Raw genomic sequence first — 19106 nt, 5'->3', positions numbered from 1 at the left:
GCGAAGGACGAACCGCGGGACTTAGACGGGCTCATCGATCTAGTCATACGACTCGACAACCGGTTAGAAGAACGCCGTCGGGAACGAGGCGAAGGGCGTGGCCAGGCACGCGTCGTCCCTCTCCCTTCCGGTTCCGATCGAGCACCGCCTTCCCCACGCTCCACAGCCCCTGCACTCCGTGGGGTCACAGCTCCCCCTACTGACGAAGCTAGGGACACGAGTAGGGCAACATTTAGGGCACCAGATGCACAGAGGAAATGGACCCACGGAGCGTGTCTGGTTTGTGGTTCAATAGAGCACCATGTGAGAGACTGCCCCGAGCGGTCAAACGCCAAATGCCCGCCCCTAGAGACTGGGCCAGGGGTGGGTCAAAACATTCACGTGGGACACACCCACATTGCTACACGACTCCCAGTCACGATCCTGTTTGAGGATTCAACCCTGAAGGCCCCAGCACTGGTGGACACGGGCTCTGAGGGGAATCTGCTTGACAGTAGATGGGCCAGGGAGATAGGGCTCCCTCTGGTGGCTCTTACCTCGCCTGTGCAGGTTCGGGCACTGGATGGCTCCCTACTCCCACCAATTACGCACAAGACACCTCCAGTAACTCTGGTGGTGTCAGGTAACCACCGGGAGGTGATCGAGTTCTTCGTGACTAAGGCCACCTCCCGTGTGGTTTTAGGGTTTCCATGGATGCTTAAACACAATCCCCGGATTGATTGGCCGTCCGGGGTAGTGGTTCAGTGGAGCGAAACCTGCCATCGGGAGTGTCTCGGTTCCTCGGTTCCTCCCGGCTCCCAAGCTAAAGAGGAGGTCCGAGTCCCGCCCAATCTGAAGGCGGTGCCAGCGGAGTACCATGACCTCGCTGACGTGTTCAGCAAGGATCTGGCTCTCACGCTTCCTCCCCACCGCCCGTATGATTGTGCCATCGATTTGGTTCCAGGCAGTGAGTTCCCGTCCAGTAGGCTGTACAACCTCTCACGGCCGGAACGCGAATCAATGGAGACCTACATCCGGGACTCATTAGCTGCCGGATTGATCCGGAATTCCACCTCACCGATGGGCGCAGGTTTCTTTTTTGTGGGTAAAAAAGATGGCGGGCTTCGTCCATGCATTGATTACAGGGGGTTGAACGAGATCACGGTTCGCAACCGATACCCGTTGCCCTTGTTGGATTCAGTGTTCACTCCCTTGCATGGAGCCAAAATCTTCACCAAGCTGGATCTTAGAAATGCGTATCATTTGGTTCGGATTCGGAAGGGAGACGAATGGAAGACGGCATTTAACACCCCCTTAGGTCATTTTGAGTACCTGGTCATGCCGTTCGGTCTCACTAACGCTCCCGCGACTTTCCAAGCATTGGTAAACGATGTCTTGCGGGACTTCCTGCACCGGTTCGTCTTCGTATATCTAGACGATATACTCATCTTTTCCCCGGATCCTGAGACTCATGTCCGGCATGTCCGTCAGGTCCTACAGCGGTTGTTGGAGAACCGGCTGTTTGTGAAGGGCGAGAAGTGTGAGTTCCACCGCACTTCTTTGTCCTTCCTGGGGTTTATCATCTCCTCTAACTCCGTCGCCCCGGACCCGGCCAAGGTTGCGGCGGTGAGAGATTGGCCCCAACCTACAAGCCGTAGGAAGCTGCAACAGTTCCTCGGCTTTGCAAATTTCTACAGGAGGTTCATTAAGGGCTACAGTCAGGTAGTTAGCCCCCTGACAGCCCTGACCTCTCCAAAAGTTCCCTTCACCTGGTCGGACCGGTGCGAGGCCGCGTTCAAGGAGTTGAAACGGCGCTTCTCGTCTGCACCAGTTCTGGTGCAGCCCGATCCTAGCCGCCAGTTGGTGGTTGAAGTGGATGCCTCGGACTCAGGGATAGGAGCGGTGCTCTCCCAGAGCGGGAAGACCGATAAGGTCCTTCACCCGTGTGCCTATTTTTCTCGCAGGTTGACCCCCGCTGAGCGGAATTATGACGTCGGCAATCGGGAACTCCTTGCTGTGAAAGAGGCCCTCGAAGAGTGGAGACATCTGTTGGAGGGAACAGCCGTGCCATTCACGGTTTTCACTGACCATCGGAACCTGGAGTACATCAGAACCGCCAAGCGTCTGAACCCCAGGCAAGCCCGCTGGTCACTGTTCTTTGGCCGTTTTGACTTCCGGATCACCTACCGCCCCGGGACCAAGAATCAGAGATCGGATGCATTGTCCCGGGTGCACGAAGATGAGGTCAAAACGGAACCGTCGGATCCCCCGGATCCCATCATCCCGGAGTCCGCTATCGTGGCCGCCCTCACCTGGGACGTGGAGAAGACCGTCCGGGAGGCCCTGACCCGTGTCCCGGACCCCGGAAACGGACCAAAAAACAGACTATACGTCCCACCAGAAGCTAGGGCTGCAGTCCTGGACTTCTGTCACGGTTCTAAGCTCTCCTGTCACCCAGGGGTGCGAAGGACCGTGGCAGTCGTCCGGCAACGCTTCTGGTGGGCATCCCTGGAGACCGACGTCCGGGACTACATCCAGGCCTGTACCACCTGTGCCAGGGGCAAGGCAGATCATAGAAAAACCTCAGGGCAACTACAGCCATTGCCCGTGCCTCATCGCCCCTGGTCCCACATCGGCCTGGATTTCGTCACGGGTCTCCCGCCGTCCCAGGGAAACACTGTCATCTTCACGATAGTGGACCGTTTCTCCAAGGCGGCCCACTTCGTGGCCCTCCCGAAGCTCCCTACGGCCCAGGAGACAGCGGACCTCCTGGTCCACCACGTCGTCCGTCTGCATGGCATACCATCAGACATCGTCTCCGATCGTGGTCCCCAGTTCACCTCACATGTCTGGAGGAGTTTCTGCCGGGAACTGGGGGCCACGGTCAGCCTCTCGTCTGGGTACCACCCCCAGACCAACGGGCAGGCAGAGCGGGCGAATCAAGAACTGGAGCAGACACTTCGCTGTGTGACAGCCGCGCACCCGACGGCCTGGAGTACCCATCTGGCCTGGATCGAGTACGCCCACAACAGCCAAGTGTCATCAGCCACCGGCCTCTCCCCGTTTGAGGCGTGCTTGGGGTATCAGCCCCCCTTGTTTCCGGTGGTTGAGGGAGAGGTCGGTGTGCCCTCGGTCCAGGCCCACCTACGGAAGTGCCGTCGGGTGTGGCGGGCCGCCCGCTCTGCTTTGTTGCAGGCCCAGACGAGGGCGAAGAAACATGCAGACCGGCGACGGGCCCCGGCTCCCAAGTATCGTCCTGGGCAGGAGGTCTGGTTATCCACCAAGGACATTCCCCTACAGGTTACCTCTCCTAAACTGCAAGAACGATACATCGGACCATATAAAATCCTCAAAGTCATCAACCCCGCCGCAGTGAGGCTCCAGCTCCCGGCCTCACTGCGGATCCATCCAGTTTTCCATGTTTCCCGGATCAAGCCTCTTCGCACCTCACCCCTCTGCACCCCGGGTCCGGCACCGCCTCCTGCCCGGATCATCGACGGAGCACCGGCTTGGACTGTCCGCCGGCTCCTTGACGTCCGTCGGATGGGCCGGGGTTTTCAGTATCTGGTGGACTGGGAGGGGTACGGCCCCGAGGAGCGCTCCTGGGTGAAGAAGGGCTTCATCCTGGACCCGGCCCTCCTGGCCGACTTCTACCGTCGCCATCCGAACAAGCCCGGCCGTGCGCCAGGAGGCGCCCGTTGAGGGGGGGGTCCTGTTGTGTGGGCCGCTGAAGAGGAGGTACTGCTGGCCCACCACCACCAGAGGGCGCCCTGCCTGGAGTGCGGGCTCCAGGCACCAGAGGGCGCTGCCGCATCATGGGAGTAATCTGGGTGACAGCTGTCACCCATCACCAAACACAGCTGTTTCCACTCAGCACCGAGGTATATCAGGAGGACGGCGTCTCCACCTCAGTGCCGAGATATCACCTAAGACCAAGGTAGTATTCTCTGCAGGTATACTTTGCATTATTACTTAAGACTGTCAAAACTGTTTTTCAGGACTGGTGACTACTAAGAACCTTATTCCTTGGATAAGTACTCACCTTCCTGCTGAACTTTGTCAAGAGGTGGAGGCGGCTTCTCCCCTCTCTGTAACTGGGTGCGTTCATCCACTCCTGTGTGTTGTTGCTCTCTCCTGCCAGCAGTACCGGATCCGACGAGCGGAGGCAGTGGCCACCTGGGAAGTCGGGACTTGGCGGTTCCAGTATTTCCAGGGTTCGGTGGCAGAGGAGATCTGGGTGGTTCCGGTTCGACTGAGACGGACGTCTCCTACCTTCGAGCCTGCCCACACGACACCAGCGGATTCGACCCTAAATTGTGTTTGTTGTATTACTCTTGCTTGTTCAGTAGTAAATCTTGTTATTTACTTTCTCCATTGTCCGTTCATTGCGCCCCCTGTTGTGGGTCCGTGTTCCAACACTTTCACAACACTTATAAAACATCATTATAGCTTATATATTTTGAAAGTACAGGTTGTCCTGAAAAAAAAGAGACATAAAACTTGATTGTGGGATGCAGAGAGAGCTGTTAACAGCAATAATACAACATTTATGCCAGGCGAGTGAACTGTCAAAAAAAATGCCCTTTAAAATGATTTTACTGTGTATTCACAGCATTTGCCATGAAACTCAAAATTGAGTTCAGGTGCATCCTGTTTCCACTGATCATCCTTGAGATGTTTCTACAGCTTAATTGGAGTCCACCTGGGGCAAATTCAGTTGATTGGACATGATTTGGAAAGGCACATGCCTGTCTACATATAAGCACTCAAAGATGACAGTGCATGTCAGAGCTCAAACCAAGAATGAAATCAAAGGAATTGTCTCTAGACCTCTGAGACAGGATTGTCTCAAGGCACAAATCTGGGGAAGGGCACAGAAACATTTTTGCTGCTTTTAAGGTCCTAATGAGCACAGTGGCCTCCATCATCCATAAATGGAAGAAGTTCAGTTCCACCAGGACTCTTCCTAGAGCTGGCTCCTCGTCTAAACTAAGCGGTCGGAGGAGAAGGACCTTTGTCAGGGAGGTGACTAAGAAACTGATGGTCACTCTCTCAGAGCTCCAGCATTCCTCTGTGGAGAGAGGAGAACCTTCCAGAAGGACAACAACCTCTGCAGAAATCCACCAATCAGGCCTGTATGGTAAAATGACCACAGAGAAGCCACTCCTTAGTAAAAGGCACATGGCAACCTGCCTGGAGTTTGCCAAAAGGTACCTGAAGGTCTCTCATACCATGAGACACAAAATTCTTTGGTTTAATGAGACAAAGATTTAACTCTTTGGTGTGAATGCCAGACATTATGTGTGGAGGAAACCACCGCTAATCTAGCCAGTACCATCCCTACAGTGAAGCATGGTGGTGGCAGCATCATGTTGTGGGGTTGTTTTTCAGCAGCAGGAAATAGGAGACTAGTCAGGATTAGGGGGACGATGGATGCAGCAATGTACATCATTTTTGTTAAAATAAATTAGCAAAAAAAAAAAGTTTTTTTTATGTTGTCATGATGGGGTGTTGTGAGAAGAATTTTGAGGTAAAAAAAAAGTTTAACTTATTCCATTTTGGAATAAGACTAACATAACAAAATGTGGAAAAAGTGAAGCACTGTGAATATTTTCTGGATGTACTTAAATTCTTCACAAGCCACATTCCAACCAACAACTAAATTTCAGACGTCGTTTCCCCTGACAAGACTGAACCGTCCACCAAGTTTTGAGCAGACTGTTTGAACGCTTTGATTCATCCTGCTGAGAAACAGTGGTGGTGGTGAGCAGATAATGTCCTTGGCAGAGGCAGTAAAGCATGGTTCAAGCACAAAATAACTTAAAGTACTGTAGAAAAGAAACACACATAAACTAAAAGTGTTAAAACTCACCATCAGTGTGAGCCTCAGGGTTTTCCAGCACATAAAGATTAGATAAATGTCCTTGGCTGCTGGAAAATTGAACTTCTTACTTACTTCAAAAGGCTTCTTTTTCTTCGCAGTGTAAGTTGTTCACCAGTAGAAGAAAACCTTTAATGTGGTGGCAATAACTGAGCTGAACACTGACAAACTCGCCTCTGCTCTGTTATTTCTGTCAAAGACTTGTCCTTAAGTTTCGAACATTCAAAGTGGAAAAAACATCAAAAGCTGTGATATCACTCTTGTGGTTTTCATACCTTCATTTGCCTGCTTGAACACCACACACACACACACACACACACACACACACACACACACACACACACACACACACACACACACACACACTCACACACACACACACACACAAACTGTGAACTCACGTTAACAATCTGATAAAACCACATTTCATTTATCTTTTAATAAACAAATGTGCTTATCAAACATTTATGCAAAATCAAGATAATTAGATTTTGTCACCAATTGACCTTTGTCACCATTTTTGCTGTTTTTACCCCATAACTCCAGAACATTCACTCATACATCGTCCAAACTATGCCTTTTTGGAATTGTTATGATCAGACAAATAATGTGGCATAGTTTTTAGCATGATTGGAGCATTTTTACATTTTGACCTCTGTGTAATTCTTCATGGACACCTACCTGGCTATAACTACCACCCTGGGATGGTTATCATACATTTTTGTGTAGGCCATGGTACACTGAGGCTGGATTCTAAGTGTTGTTTCGTCACCTTAAGTGGTACTGAAAACATGCTTGACCTATGGACTAATTCCCACTGTAGCCAAGTGCTTGCTCACAGGGGGTCGTTTTGACCATTGGGGTTTTACATAATTATTGTATGGCCTTGCCTTACAATATAAAGCGCCTTGGGGCAACTGTTTGTTGTGATTTGGCGCTATATAAAAAAAATTGATTGATTGATTGATTGATTAATTTTCTTTAAGGTCACATTACTAAATAGTTAAAACAAAATAACTAAAAATCTAATTTATTTAAAGTTGAGACTTTTCTTGTAGACACAGCAGTAACAAATAAAAAAAAAACTGTGTAGCTTTATTTGGTAAAAATAGATTGATCAATTTACAAATATAAAACATTCACTGAGCTCGACTGAGTGATTCTGCAGCTAAAGGCTACAAGGCTAACCTAATGTTAGACAATAAATCTTCAGTGGTGCACTACATCACGTTTCAGTCACTCACCTTAGACAAATTTGCAGAAGCTCTGTTGCTCAGTCTGGATGTGTGTATATACAAGTATATATCCAAAAGTGAAGAAGTTCGGATTGAGTGTCTCTGCTCGATCACACCGGGTGCTGTGTCTCGCTTTAACCAAGTCTTTGGCTTGAACACCGGATGCCTCAGTTCTGGCTGGCTGTCCCCTTCAGCTTGGTCGAACAGTCACTTCGAACTGTCACTGAAAAAAGCATCTCCCAGCAGGGTGATGTCTGTCACTCTTTCTTCTGCTTTTTATCTTACTATTGTGGTTATGACTGGGAGACTGAGTGTTTTGCTTTTTCCTGTTGCAAATCCATGATGGCAGTTGTCTGTGTTGATCACGTGCCCTTGAACAGCCAGATAGTGATGAAGAAATCTCCACACCCTCGGCACGTTGTTGCTGCATCCAACACGTCCAATGTGGGTGAAGGCGTCAAAATGTTGACCGATGTGCTCAATGTGAAAAGCCCTTAAGTTGCAGTACTGATGGCTGTGGTGTGAAGTGGAGCAATGTGATTTTTTGATGTAAACAAGATAAACATTGTTTGTTTAGTTTGTTCTTGAAATGACCTTAATCTCAAACCATTTTGGAGTTTTTTTGTTGCTATTTTGTCACATTTTCAAATAGAATGTCTTTATTGGTACTGTATTGAAAACAATGCAACAATATTTAAAACAGCTCTCCTATCAGCACTCACACACACATCTCACATATACACAAATAAAAGTTGATTGTTATTAAGTAAATAATAATGAAAAAATACTTTAATTAAATACAGAAAATTTATTTTTTGGGTGATCCTGGTAGGGGTTGCCACAGCAGATCAATCTTTTCCATCCTTCCCTGTCCTCTGTATCTTCCTCTGTCACACCAATCACCTGCATGTCCTCCCTCAGCACATCCATAAACTTCCTCTTTGGTCTTCTTGTGGCTCCATCCTCAGTATCCTTCTCCCTATATAACCTGGGTCCCTCCTCTGCACATGTCCAGAACACCTCAATCTTGCCTCCTTGACTTTGTCTCCAAACCGTCCCACCTGAGTTGTCCCTCTGATATGTTCATTCCTAATCCTGTCCATTCTCATCACAAAGAGAATCACAACATCTTCAACTCTGCCACCTACAGCTGTGCCTCCTGTGTTTTTGTCAGTGTGATCTCGAGGCCATACAAATTAGCTGGTCTCATGTGGTTTTCTCGTAAATTAGTGAAGGTTTTTATTCTGGTAAATATATCACTTTATCTCAGCATATCCCATTCTTTTTCTTGTAAATTTGCAACGTAAATGTTGGAAAAATTGCTTCTGTCCAACTTCAAACCTCAGTTTTTTCTTTCTTTCTTTCTTTCTTTATTTTAACCTTGTAATTAGACCATAATATGCCATTACATGAACACACAAATCCAGGAATGTACATGGTAAATTTTGCTGAGTAAAATTTACTCTGCTGGGGTAACATTTGATCCCAGCCTAAATAGAGCCTAAAAAACGGTCTATTGTAGAGAGAAATCAGGTCTACCTATGTCACCGACCAAACGCCCCGGCCCGGCCTCCACTGCGCGTGCATCATTCCAGTGTCGCCGACCAAGTGGTCCCCCTAAAAATTGGTCTCCCCCATGATGACGCGGTTCACGGATTAACACCTCATTTCTGCTTCAAACTGCACACCAGTCATCATCTATCTCAGCGACAGATATCTGAAGCTTTAGTACAACAGTCCTTTCGACATAAATTCAGCATTATTTCATCATAAAAGGCGGCGGAAACAATCAGAGCACCGCGGCTAAACGAACTGCTAGCTGATGGGTTCACTGCATGTCAGACACTTTTAAAGTGTCACGGAATTTCTCCTCGTTTATGCTTAAAACTGACTTTAGAATGATTTAAGAGGTTTTACCTTTATCATCTGATGGTTAATAATCCCATTAATCCATTTGATTGCTTTGGGTAAAGAGACCCCATCTCAGACATGCTGCTATTGTCCGAAATGATGCATGCCCAGATGCAAAACCCGGACCAATTTTTAGGGACGAATCGTTCGGTCTGCGACACAGTAGCTCAGGCACTCTGTGGATGGACTGTCTTGCTCTGTGGAAGGACTATTTTCACCCAAAGCCATCAAATGGATTAATGGAATTGTTAACCAGGAACACATTAATATTTGTGCATTTAATTCCAATAGCTAAGCAGTAGATATTTCATGCTCACGGTGATGAATGCCACTTCCTTACCAACCAGTTCTAAAATGGTCACCGTGTCGCTATTCTCAGTCTTATTTCTGACATCGTTAGCCACAATTTTGTGACAAAAATTTCCTACTTTGTTCATGCCAGTGGTTTCGATGTATTGTTGCTATGATTCAGCATGAAATCGCTCCACAACCTAGCTTACAAAGATATGCCGTCCATGCGCCCAGGAGGTTGCAAGGCATATGGAAGGCAGGACGTCCATTTCTCTGTTTGTTTGTGTGTTAGCAGGATAACTCAAAAATTAAGATTTCAGGATATTTGGTGAGCAGATATATAATGTTCTGGGAAATAAGAGATTCCATTTTGGAGGTGGTCTGGAATATATTCTGGAACTGAGATCCACAAGAATGCTTGGCACATAGCAACATTTAAATCAAAACTTTGAGGCTGTATGTTTAGTGAAATGTGGTGAACAGATGGAAAATGTCCTTGAAAATTAAAGATTTTTTTTTTTTTCTGAATTTGATGTGAAACATGTTTTCCACAACATACAGTATGTGGCTTTGGTAAAGGTATGGGCTCTTTGAGTACCTAGTTAAAAAAAAATGTTGTCTGTGTAACTCCTCATGGTTTAAATATCATTATTTTAAACATCATTATTTCTATAAACAGTTCCACCATTTACAGAAAAAGGAGGTGGGGCGGGGAAATGGAAAACATGACTTATGAGGATATTAGCGGATGAGTTTTTCTTATGTTTGTGGTAAGATTAATCCCATCATAGTAAATTACTTTGAAAGTAATTAGTGAGCGAGAGAGAAAGGAGACAGGTCAAAGGATGGCAGCACAAAATGTGTGCGTGTGGAAATAAATAAATAAAATAATAAAAATAATAAAAAAAAATAAATAAATACAAATTATCTGCTTATTTGGGTGCAATTTGTCACAGCATTCAATGTTGGGATATACCGTATTTTCCGGACTATAAGTCGCACTTTTTTACATGTTTTGGCCTGGGGTGCGACCTATACTCCGGTGCGACTTATAAATGAAAAATATACCGGTAGGATCTCAATTAATTTACTGTAACAAAACAATTTTACGTGACAGAGTCAATCTATGTTTTAAAATGGCCACCAGAAAAGGAAATGCAATGCATCATGGGCACTGTAGTATGGTGGCTGTCCTATAGGTTATGCTGGTCGCGATAACCAATCAGAGAACAGAACGTTGGACGCGTATTCCTCACCTCACCCACAGCGTGTGAAGCTGACGAACACGGTGCTTGCTGTTATTCCAGCATGGCGAACAAAACAGCTTCAACCCTTGGATATCAGTGTGAGCAGAGTGTTTAAGTTGACGCTGAGAGCTGCGTGGGAGCACTGGGTGAGCGACGGTGGAGGATTAGCGTGTGCACTTGGAAGGAGCTGGCGTTGATGATTGTGAAAAGCGTTTGAAGCAGACGAACATGGTGTTTATTCCGGGACAGCTAACAAAACAGCTTCAACCCTTGGATATCAGTGTGAGCAGAGTTGACGCCGAGAGCTGCATGGGAGCACTGAGCGACGGCGGAGGATTAGCGTCTGCACTTGGAAGGAGCTGGATCGACACCGCTGGGCGGTCATGAGCTGCGCAGGTAGGCGCTGCATGGTTTGGCTCGCAATGTGGTCCGCAAAATACAAACAGGTAAAATGCAGCTCACGATAGGGCACTCGAGGCTTGTGTGACTGTTCCTGCGACTTCTGACTACCATAGAAAAATAAAAATTTCAACGTTACTGATAACTTAACAAGACAACGGAGAAGGCCCGAAAAAATGCCACCAAAAAGAAAATCATACTCTGCAGATTACAAGTTAAGACTGGTTAAATATGCATCCGAAAACGGTAGCCATCACAATATTATCGTCTGAACTTTTCATGTTAACATACCTGTATGTCCATGGGACTTATAGTCCAGTGCAACTTATTTATGGTTTATTTTTCTTTATAATGGATAAAGTGGCTGGTGCGACTTATACTCTAGTGCGACTTATTTCTGGTTTATTTTTCTTTATAATGGATAAAGTGGCTGGTGCGACTCCGGTGCGACTTATAGTCCGGAAAATACGGTATTCAGAAACTCCATATGTTACTGCTTGTTTCAAGTGTTTTTATGGCTTTTAAGACAACTATTTCTCAGCCTTATTATGAGAATCACATGGTGAGATGCTAAAGCAGCGGTCAGCACTGTCACGTCACAGGAAAGGCTCAGTTATGCTGTAATTGTATATGTAAATTTATCTGTATGTTTTAAACAGTGTGACAGTTACATCAGGTGTCACAGAGGTCAACATCCTGTGGATGTCAACAGGATGAGCCTGTATAGATGATGGAGAGTAAGCCATTTGTGTGTGTGTGTGTGTGTGTGTGTGTGTGTGTGTGTGTGTGTGTGTGTGTGTGTGTGTGTGTGTGTGTGTGTGTGTGTGTGTGTGTGTGTGTGTGTGTGTGTGTGTGTTGCATCGAATCACAATAATTCTTTAATAGGAAGAAACCTCAAACAGTACCAGACTGTATGGAGGGGCCATCTGCTGTGCCACAAGTGTGTTCCTGTATATCAGCTGATACCACTGTGTTCATGGTTGGATGTTTAATACACAATTTGTGATATTCAGATAAATCATGAGCCATAAAACATGAATAATCAGATTTATTTGGTGTAGATCAGGGGGAATGTTGCAATCCAATAGGGACGTCATACCACTCTTTGAGAAGAGGTCTCCTGATGATCCTCCTGTGCAACATGAACCCCATAAGAAGCATGTGGCACTCTGTAACAGAAGATAATGTTGACATGTTAAAAGACATTTTAGCTTTTTGGAAAAGTGTGGGAAAGCCACGGAAGTAGTGTGTGCATGGGGCGTAGCAACAAAAATTTGTGTAATAGGAATCGCATGTACCCTGTACGCAGGCCTACATAAAATAGTACGTAATATGAATTTTGCATACTAATTAAAAAATATAACGCAATGCTAAAATACCCTCAGCCATATGAGTATTGTGTTCTTTATAATTTACAGTTGTTTAATTAATTATTAAGATCAAATTGTCTTACATACAGTTCACACTTGTTCAGTAAAGCCCCTCTATCAATCAGTCAATCAAAAACAATATTTACATTTTAACAGAGTTTGCAGGAGGCCTTGCATGTGGGTGTACACAAGCGTTTGACAAGAGTTGAAGGTGTGCAAATCAAGGAAAATTTGTAAATCACCATCTTTGGTGATAAAGCAAAACTGCACATTTCAGAGTGGCCTTTTATTGTGGCCAGCCTAAGGCACACCTGTGCAATAATCATGCTGTCTAATCGGCATCTTCATATGCCACGCCTGTGAGGTGGAATGGATTATCTCAGTAAAGGATAAGTGCTCACTAACACACATGTAGACAGATTTGTGAACAATATTTGAGAGAAATAGGTCTTTTGTGTATATAGAAAATGTTTTAGATCTTTGAGTTTGGCTCATGAAAAATGGGAGCAAAAGCAAAAAGTGTTGCATTTATATTTTTGATCAGTGTAATATGGAATAGTCTTTTAATGACAAAACGTGACAGCCTTGTCGAAATAATGATTATCCACTCTCATGAAGCATTGCCACCTGTGTTAAATTGGTTGCTGCATCGTCTGATTTCACAGTATTGTTTTCCTGCCAGCAGCATACTGTGTGCATTTTACAAATTCCTACTTACAGCTTGTTTTGATCTACCTTTCCCTTCTGAGAGTTACTTTCCATTTCAAAAAGTAAAGGCAATGAAAAGGCCACAGGGGCGTGAGATTAATTGGAGTTGCTCTCCTGGGTATTTGCCATTTGAGATGACGGGGGATGACTCTGTGGCCTACATTTGCTCTGTTTTTCCTTTTGATTTGTATTGTTAAGATGCAATTTGTGGAATGTATAGGTGACATGATTTATACAGTGTGGACTTGTTAAACTATGTACAAACCTCGACATGTTAACAAAAGACAGAATAAGGGAGCAAAACTACATTACGTCTCATTTGCGACTAATTATTTTCATTGAGTTCAATTAAATCCCTTACCCAGTGGAACAACGTTGTTTTCAATTACAAGAACCTCACTCATGTCTCTGCATGGTGTACAATTACCTCCAATTAAATCAGGTTCCCCGGTGAGTAGTTCAGGTATTGATCGTCGCTCACCCCCATTCATGAACTTCCTTGCCTTTTATTTAAAATGTGCGACTGACCCTGGATAAAGCCGTTTTGTCAGCTGCCACCTGTGCTGTTGTAAGGACTTCGTTACCAACACGTGTAATTCATTACTAACTTATATTCACCGTTTAACTCACGTGAGATAAAGGACTGTAGTGTGCTTATGGGCTTTCTCATCACATGACCACATCAGGGTTCCATTTTCAAGCAAACATGGTTGAAAAAAAAGAGAATAGGTTTGTGTTTTAAAATGCTTTTTTATTTGCACAACTAAGGTGAGATGCAGTTGTGCAAAGACATGGCTTTCTTGCGTGCATATAAATCATGTTGGAGATGTTCTCAGCTTGTTCAGGTGTTGTACTCATAAATTTGTAAATACAGTGGTCCCTCGTTTATCGTGGGAGTTACATTCTAAAAATAGCCCACGATAGGTGAAATCCACGAAGTAGTCAGCGTTATTTTTTACAATTATTACAGATATTTTAAGGCTGTAAAACCCCTCACTACACACATTTTCTCACTTTTTTCTCCCGTGTAAACACTCTCAAAGTTCAAACCTTAGTAGAAAAATAAGACCAGTATTATAGAATGAAACCAAAGATCAAAAACTGTTTTCAGGCCCAAACATTTGTTTGAGAAATAAAAATAGAACGTTTTCCTGTAAATAATTATGATGGCTTTTAGAACTAACAAATTTAATTTTAACGATCAACCTATGAGGTTGGAAACATAAGAAATTATTAATAGTGACTGACCAGTATTTTGCAGTTCCTCTGATCGCTCTTCTTCATCCTGGCGCCACTCTGCAGCGTGTTTTTCCACTGAGAGACACCTCAGTGCAGGTGTCTTTTTCCGAGTGAAGAACACAGTTATGGTTAGTTGTTGGAAGCTCTTTTTCTCTTCTGGGAGAGAAGATTCTTATAACAGACACACGCAGAACACAATGTGCGTGCTCTCCCTTCGCTCACTGCCTCCGGTGTTACCGTTGCGGGACGGATGCGGGACCCGCAAAGAATCCAAGTCATTTAAAAGATACAGACTTCTCTCAGTGGCCACGGAGTTCTGTGGCTGCAGTTACCGAGACCACGCAGCGCTGCTGAATTCTATCCTTGCGGGCTGCTGGAGCGCTCTGCATCAAAACAGCGAGCGTAGTCTCTGGACCTGTTGCCATATTTTTGCCGAAACTCTGCACAGCAGACAGTGGGGTGGTGTGAGTGGCCCGCTGCAGCACTTACCGAGCCCGCAGACTCGGTAAGCGCATCGGAGGCAGTGAGAGCAATCGCGGTGATGCCGACCAGCCCACCTGATGAGGACGCAGAACACAATGCGCTGTTAAAAAAAAAAGAAGAAGAAGCATGCAAAATTGCACTTGAAAAATCTGCGAACCTGCGAGGCCGCGAAAGGTGAACCGCGATATAGCGAAGGACCACTGTACAATATAGAGCATGAAGCACTTACTAACACACACCTACTAGGCAAATAGTTGTACTTGGAAAGTATATTGACTCACCAAGACTGAGCAATCCTCATATTTTGCACTGGGATAAGCTGTGTTATTTTAAGTGATGCCACCGCTGTTGAAATATATGTATATCTAATTCTTAATATTTCAGTGCAAATATTTTCAGGTGTGTCCATTTTTAGTATGAATGCATCATTTTCAGTAATTGATTTTGAAGTCATTCAAAGCTATTCAGATTATACTGCAAGTAATGCATAAGTTTTCTGATTGTTTTGTAATTTGTATTCTGTGTTGTAATTTGTATTCAGTAACTGATTACATTTCAAAGGAATCTTACCCAACTCTGAATGTAGGTGACTGGGTGAGTGAGTTAGTCCATCCCAACCAGTTTGAGACAACCAGTAGACAGTAACTCAAAAACAATAAATGCTCATTTATAACTTTCCATATCAAAACAACATGAGGACACTTCCTGTTGCATTTGGTGAAACTTGAGGTACCACAGCTTTGGAAAACACTATTTTGTTTTTGTGATGATTTCACAGAGTTCTGTTCTTTCCCATTTAATTCAGTATAGGAAATCGGGCAACGTTTTGAGGCATCACAGTAACGTCTTGATCCATTTTTGTCAATCTTGAACAAACTTGGTATGCATAGTAGTTACGGCTATCATCAACACTAGATTTGAAATCGGGATCCAGTTTTTTAACTTTTCAAGAATTTCATCCCTATTCTCTCACTTATTGATAGTATGTGGTAAGTTTGTGCTATTTGTAGTCTTAACAGCTTGAGTCATGTTTGAACTTCTTTAAGGGCCCCTTCACACATAGTATAAGTACAACTCAGGGGGAATCATGGCAGAACAGCTCATATGAGCGAAACACGAAAACATCGAGCCAATGGGCAGGCGTGAGCAATGCCTGCTGTGATGGTTTTGTGCATGGGGGAACACAGTGCAAGCAGCTGTGCGATGTGGTTTCAAACATGCAATTTCCAAAAGCTCTGATTGCTAGTCAGAAACTTTGCCACTGAACTGCAGCCCATTGCAACAGCAATATTTATGTTTTTGTGTATGTCGACATGAGGACAGCAAGAGACACGCGCGACACAGTAGACAGTTGTTAGTTCATGTCCGTCCAAACACGGTACATGTTCTCCAGCTGCGACGTCTAGAACCACGGATCACCACAGCCGCTCCTATCGGCGGACACACACCCCTGTCAGTTCCATGCACACACCAACGTGTCACTGTGTCTGTTTGCAAAGCCACACTTGTGGGGGCACTTAGACAAATTTCAGATCCAGCTCGAAAGTGATCGTCTGCTGACTGTTTTCGTGCTAATAGCGTGAATGGCCACACATTTTCTGAGTGCCAAGAGAGTGGTATTAGATGTTCATGTGTGTCACCTGGAATTTGCACCCACCGCGAGAGGGTTTGATGGGCTCTCACAGAGCACACTCTGTCTTTCAGCCGCTCGTGTGCACAAGTAGTTGTAGCAACAGGTGTATGAGGCGTTGGAGGCAGCTACAATTTTACACATATTGCATACGATTCCTGCTTCATGTGCACTTAATGTGCAATTCGACCACATTCATACTATGTGTGAAGGGGCCCTAAATGGGGTATTCGTAGTCACTACGACTTGAAAGATGTTGATCGTACTTCATCTGGGTAAAAATTTAAAGCTGATGTAGTGGTTGTTGCGGTTTTTGTTCAAAGTTGAACAGCTTATTCATGTCTGGCAGAGGGCACAGCTCTTTCTTTTGTTTTCTAGCAGGTTGCCAGGTCTACACATAATAAACTAGTCTGTTAGGCAAACTGGACATTTTTGGACTGCAGGCAATCATAATAAAACAGCGTCCTTTGGAATAGCCCTGTTACTTCGATGCACTAGAATGATCAAAAATGCAATTTTGTTTTTCCTGTGTACTATCCTGTAGACACGTCTGACACCTGCTGGATGGTAGGAGGATGCTGGATAACGTATCAAAATCTAAGAATGGCTGTGGTTTATCTCACATGTAGTTTGCCTACCTCCTGAACATGAGATGCATACTCTACCCAACACCGCACTTTGCCCGCTATCATGATAACATGATAGCATGATAACATGATACCCACTGTCTGGGTAAATATAGATGAAATATGTAACGGGACAGGAAACTAAAAGTGAAATTACTGAATGGATAAAATGTGGATGGGAATGGGAACAAAGCTTTTCGTCTCTACTGCAAATTAGTGATGACCAACTTGAAACACTGCTCTGGAATGTTTTGAAACCGCTACTACACTTGTGTTTCGAAGCATTTTGACCTGGAGTTCATATCAAAACTAAGGCATCATATGCTGTGATAAATGGTGCCTCAATATGTGTCTACCTCAAATATTTCTAATCATTCTATTTGACTTGCTGCCTCTTGTATGGAAACATTAAAACAGAACAACAAGCAATCTCAGAGCATACTGTTTTACAATTTATATTTAAAGGTTCCAGTCAACACAGTGTCTATACAAGCACATACACTCAACAAAAATATAAACGCAACACTTTTGGTTTTGCTCCCATTTTGTATGAGATGAACTCAAAGATCTAAAACTTTTTCCACATACACAATATCACCATTTCCCTCAAATATTATTCACAAACCAGTCTAAATCTGTGATAGTGAGCACTTCTCCTTTGCTGAGATAATCCATCCCACCTCACAGGTGTGCCATATCAAGATGCTGATTAGACACCATGATTAGTGCACAGGTGTGCCTTAGACTGTCCACAATAAAAGGCCACTCTGAAAGGTGCAGTTTGTTTTATTGGGGGGGATACCAGTCAGTATCTGGTGTGACCACCATTTGCCTCATGCAGTGCAACACATCTCCTTCGCATAGAGTTGATCAGGTTGTCAATTGTGGCCTGTGGAATGTTGGTCCACTCCTCTTCAATGGCTGTGCGAAGTTGCTGGATATTGGCAGGAACTGGTACACGCTGTCGTATACGCCGGTCCAGAGCATCCCAAACATGCTCAATGGGTGACATGTCCGGTGAGTATGCCGGCCATGCAAGAACTGGGACATTTTCAGCTTCCAAGAATTGTGTACAGATCCTTGCAACATGGGGCCGTGCATTATCCTGCTGCAACATGAGGTGATGTTCTTGGATGTATGGCACAACAATGGGCCTTAGGATCTCGTTACGGTATCTCTGTGCATTCAAAATGCCATCAATAAAATGCACCTGTGTTCTTCATCCATAACAGACGCCTGCCCATACCATAACCCCACCGCCACCATGGGCCACTCGATCCACAACATTAACATCAGAAAACCGCTCACCCACACGACGCCACACACACTGTCTGCCATCTGCCCTGGACAGTGTGAACCGGGATTCATCCGTGAAGAGAACACCTCTCCAACGTGCCAAACGCCAGCGAATGTGAGCATTTGCCCACTCAAGTCGGTTACGACAACAAACTGGAGTCAGGTCGAGACCCCGATGAGGACGACAAGCATGCAGATGAGCTTCTCTGAGACGGTTTCTGACAGTTTGTGCAGAAATTCTTTGGTTATGCAAACGATTGTTTCAGCAGCTGTCCGAGTGGCTGGTCTCAGACGATCTTGGAGGTGAACATGCTGGATGTGGAGGTCCTGGGCTGGTGTGGTTACACGTGGTCTGCGGTTGTGAGGCTGGTTGGATGTACTGCCAAATTCTCTGAAACGCCTTTGGAGACGTCTTATGGTAGAGAAATGAACATTCAATACACGAGCAACAGCTCTGGTTGACATTCCTGCTGTCAGCATGCCAACTGCACACTCAAATCTTGCGACATCTGTGGCATTGTGCTGTGTGATAAAACTGCACCTTTCAGAGTGGCCTTTTGTTGTGGGCAGTCTAAGGCACACCTGTGCACTAATCATGGTGTCTAATCAGCATCTTGATATGGCACACCTGTGAGGTGGGATGAGTTCATCTCATACAAATTGGGAGCAAAACCAAAAGTGTTGCGTTTATATTTTTGTTGAGTGTATGTTATTTTTTTGGATCAAAACATCATAAATGTGTTTTGTGGGTATTCATATTCATACTTTTTACTGCTCTGCTGCATTTTACACCCATGACAGTGTGAGAAAG

The 19106-nt window shown here is 45.0% G+C and overlaps 1 protein-coding gene and 1 long non-coding RNA gene across 2 annotated transcripts in view; both read left to right on the top strand.

Moving 5' to 3' along the window:
* lsamp (limbic system associated membrane protein) overlaps positions 1 to 19106 on the top strand; it is an 888177-nt gene that overhangs the window by 42579 nt on the left and 826492 nt on the right.
* On the top strand, positions 4474 to 17307 carry LOC117508244. The gene is made up of 3 exons (XR_004560025.1): positions 4474 to 4485; positions 16091 to 16100; positions 17148 to 17307. It is a non-coding gene; the product is annotated as an uncharacterized LOC117508244 (long non-coding RNA).

This window comes from Thalassophryne amazonica, chromosome 4, assembly GCF_902500255.1.
Source record: "Thalassophryne amazonica chromosome 4, fThaAma1.1, whole genome shotgun sequence".
Lineage (NCBI taxonomy): Eukaryota > Metazoa > Chordata > Actinopteri > Batrachoidiformes > Batrachoididae > Thalassophryne > Thalassophryne amazonica.
The sequence above is the reverse complement of the archived record's forward strand: the minus strand, read 5'-3'. Positions and strand labels throughout refer to the sequence as shown.